The sequence below is a fragment of the Orycteropus afer genome, unplaced genomic scaffold (assembly GCF_000298275.1).
Source record: "Orycteropus afer afer isolate SDZICR_OR568_19922 unplaced genomic scaffold, OryAfe1.0 scaffold00672, whole genome shotgun sequence".
NCBI lineage: Eukaryota > Metazoa > Chordata > Mammalia > Tubulidentata > Orycteropodidae > Orycteropus > Orycteropus afer.
This window is the reverse complement of record NW_006922259.1, coordinates 289297-292631: the sequence shown is the minus strand read 5'-3', so window position 1 is coordinate 292631 and position 3335 is coordinate 289297.

The following is a 3335-nucleotide window of genomic DNA, read 5'->3' as shown; positions in this document are numbered from 1 at the left end:
GAAGAAGAAGTAATATCAATGATCTGTCATCAAGCTAGCTCATTCTCATTTTGAGAGTCAAGTCTAATTTAATCACTGACACATTCATCCTGATCCATTTCCGCTTTCCTCTTCACTCTTACTGCTGCATTGGTTAAAATGGGCAAATTTCCCACAGATTCTATTGTGACTCACATAAAAGTCCATCTACAGAAAATAGAAATTTATCGGAAATAATGGTCTTGATTGTTTTGAATATGATAACTGAGCAATGAGGGGAAAATCTCATCTCATCTTGCATTATGATGAAAATGCTCACTTTTTGTTTTATTTACTTGGCATGCTTTTTAAGCATTATTATTCCAGAACAGTGAAAATTGGTATTTACCCAAATACTTGGAAGATTCTCTTTTTCTAGTGCTCAGACTCAGGGATGAATAAGATTGACATTGACTGGCTCATTGTGCTTTTTCTTAGGAAGGGTATGTGAAATAGATAAAAAGAGCAATCTTTGAAACGTGATACACCTGCATTGAATTCTCACCTCTGATACTTAGTAAACTGTGGAACCTTGAGCAAGATACTACACCCATCTGAGATTCTATTTTCTTATCTATAAAATAAGTATAATAACCCTGACATCTCAGGTTTTCTGTTAAGATTGCAAAAGATTATCTGTGTAAAGTGCCTGGCACACAGTAGGTGCTCAGCAAATGTTAACTTCTTTCAACCCTCCCATTCAGGAGTATGGACAATGAAAATATTTGTTGCTGTTTGTGGTGGGAATTCTCACTAGCATATCCTGACATATGCTGCAGTATATTAATCAGTGTGATAATGAAATGAATGTTTCAACAGTACATCATAGTGTCTGGTGACATAATTGAAAGTTAACTCTTTCTGTGTCTATAAATACCCTAGTCTTACACTATTTTTAAATTGCATGAATGCTATAGTGATGGTGGCCACATGATGTTTTGAAGGAATTTTCTTTCTCTCAGAATTCCCTATGATATCCTGCTTAAAAAAAAAAGTTATGAAAATGTGAAATAGTAATTAAATTACCAGAGATTTTAACTAAAAATATTCAACAGGGAGCATCACTGAATGGAAGATTTGGAGAAATAATAGGACTCTGTGTGCGTGTGTATGTGTATGTGTGTGTGTGTATGTGTTACTGATTGCCTACTCTGGTGGCCTAGTGTGCTGGCTAAAACTAATAATCAATACCCAGATATTCCTGTTTTTAGTACCTGCATAGCGTCGAGCAGTTTTCATGCCTGGAATTAAAAGGAAAAAAAAATTGCTTTAGTTTAAGCCAGTATTTAACTTCTAAACAAAGACCTAGCAATGAATAAAATAGGAAAGAGGTGAAGAGTAAAGAAGCAACTGTGTGGAGCAGGGCTTGGGGTGGCCATTTTCATTACTTACCTCCTTCTCCCAGGAGTTTTTGCTTTTCTGAAACAATAAGATGTAGTGAGAAGTTGCTCTGAAATATGGTTACATACCTGTGGTTGTAGAGAAACATTACCTACCAAGGTCTTCATGGAGCTTTCCTGAAACACAGAAGAGAGACAAATCCTTGTGAGCAACTGATTGAGTTGTTAACTATACTCTTTTTCAGGTGTTTATGTAGTATGTGTAAATATTTGAGAAAGAAAAGAACAATGGTTAGATTCAAATGATAAATTTTAGGAAATATTGGATTAAAACCTTTTGGTTGACGTCACCTTAACACAATTCAGAGAATCATGTCATTTGCCCTGTTATTGCCCCTCCCAGCTGCTTGCATTTAGCACATGGCCTTCTGCACACTGCTCTCACCAAGCAGTCTGTATTTCTGAAGCTAGCACTGAAGATACCAATGAACTTTGGAAATCATTTCTGTTTCTCCCCATCACAGGAAGTAAAATATAAACACAGTTAGTTCTATCATAACGTTTATTGAAAGAGTGTGCTGCCCCAGTGTAATTAATATATTAGGGAAAATATAAGCACACTGTGAATTTTATATTGGCTTATGTGTGATGTTTTGGGGGCAGGAAACTTCACCCAATTGAACCTACTGTCATATATATATATATATATATATATATATATATATATACACACACACACACACACACATACATACATATAAGTGGGAGCTCTGGCAGCATAGTGGCTGAGGCACTTGACTTCTAACCAGAAGGCTGGCTGTTCAAATCCACCAGCCACTCCTCAGAAGAAAGATGAGAAATCCAAGGAGGGGTTGCTATGAGTCGAGTCTGACTTGACGGCACATAACAACAACAACAACATGTATGTGTATGTATGTGTGTGTGTGTGTGTATATATACATATATATATATGTGTATATATATATATACACACACACACACATACATACACACACACATATATATATATATATATATACACATATATGTGTATGTGTGTGTGTGTGTGTGTGTATATATATATATTAACTCCACATACATATTTTATGGACAATGAACCACATGAATTCATAACTGATGTTACAACTTTCCCTACTTCACAATTATTCATAAGCTGCCACTCTTCCACTGGCCTTAGTGGCATTAAAAAAAAAAAAAAAAGCTCACCACTGTCGAGTCGATTTCAACTCATAGCAATCCCTCCTTGGGTTTCCAAGGCGGTATCACTATGCACGTAGATAAGTAGATTGCCCAACCTTCCTTCTGAGGAGTAGCTAGTGGGTTTGAACCATCAGCCTTCTGGTTAGCAGTCAAATGCCTTAGGCATAAGCCCATATTCTTTATTTTTCCTTTTAGCTTATTTTGTACTTTTCCTTTATGTTTTCTGTCTTTTGTCTTTATGTATCTTTTTCTCTCAATCTTTGTCTCTTTTTCTCTTCCTCTATATACAAAGTGTGGTTGATGCAAATTTCAGATCTTTTTCATGGTAAATTACCATATTTATTGTAGTATTTAGGTATTCACTAACTGTTTAACAGGTATAGAATGTTGCTACCATCTTAATTAGGTTACTCTCTTTTCTTAATGTGTCACTGACAAAGTTTTTGAGTGTTATAAACTTAACCCCATTTCTCACATTTTGTGATGTATCTGTGTAATTCACAGTGATTTTATGCAACATATATGTCACTTTGTAGCAGAACTAACCATATTCTAAGGGGCTTCCCATAGCAGTTCACCCACGAACCCCTCTGTAGAAAGCCATCTCTTTGTAAGACTTAAAATTTTAAGGGCTATCTTGATATATTTGAGCCTCAAAGGGTCCCAAAAAAGGTCTGACTATAAATTCCTTTGCTCTCATTAGATATGTCCCCCACACACTTAATCAAGATGATTTTCTAGGGGGGACTTCAATAT